Below are 765 nucleotides of genomic sequence, written 5' to 3' on the forward strand. Positions count from 1 at the left end.
CCCCCCTCCCCGTTGCCGCCTTTCGCCCTCCCTCCCTGCTGCCGCCATTCCGGCCCCCCCCCCCCCCCCCCCCCCCCCCCCCCGCCTCTTCGCTTCTTCATTCTCGCCGCCTCTCAGCAGCGCCCCCCCCCTTCCCTCTCGCGTTGTCGCCGCCTCCCCCCCCTCTGGGCCTCTCCTCCGATTTCCGCCCCCCCTTCCCTCCTCTGTCGTGCTGCTTCTTCCCTTTAGGGGCTTTTTTTTTTTTTTTTTTTTGTTTTTTTCCTTATCGTCACCCGTCCTTCCGCCTCTGGTGTGCAGCCCGCTTCTTGCAGGGTTTTCCGCTTTCGCCTCGCCTTCGCTTGAGCTTCAGACTCTGATGGAGACTCCTCCCGCCTCGCCTCAGAGGGACTCTTCTGCAGCCCCCTCGCCCGCCTCCGAGGTCATCCCCATCAGGCTTTCTCTTTCGCCGGAAGAGGAAGCGAGCCTCACCGCAGAGGTGGAGCGCCTTCAGGCTCACTCCACCATCTGCCGTATAGTCGGCACTCGCCCCAGCAGAGGGGAGATCAGGGATCTTCTACAGGCCCGCCTTCTTGCAGATGTGGGCAAGATCCTGGATGTACAGCTCTTGGGCCGGGGACATTATCAGATCGAGTTCGAGGCCGCCCAGAGCGTTGCCAAGGTCCTTGCCATGAGTCCTCTGGATATCAGGGGTGCTCGGGCTTTCTTCAGGCCTTGGCAGCATGGATTTGACCCAGCAGCGGCGGAGCAGGGAGAGCGCCTCTTCCA

The sequence above is a fragment of the Cibotium barometz genome, chromosome 48, assembly GCF_041138505.1.
Source record: "Cibotium barometz isolate CiBa-2024 chromosome 48, ASM4113850v1, whole genome shotgun sequence".
Taxonomy (NCBI): Eukaryota; Viridiplantae; Streptophyta; class Polypodiopsida; order Cyatheales; family Cibotiaceae; genus Cibotium; species Cibotium barometz.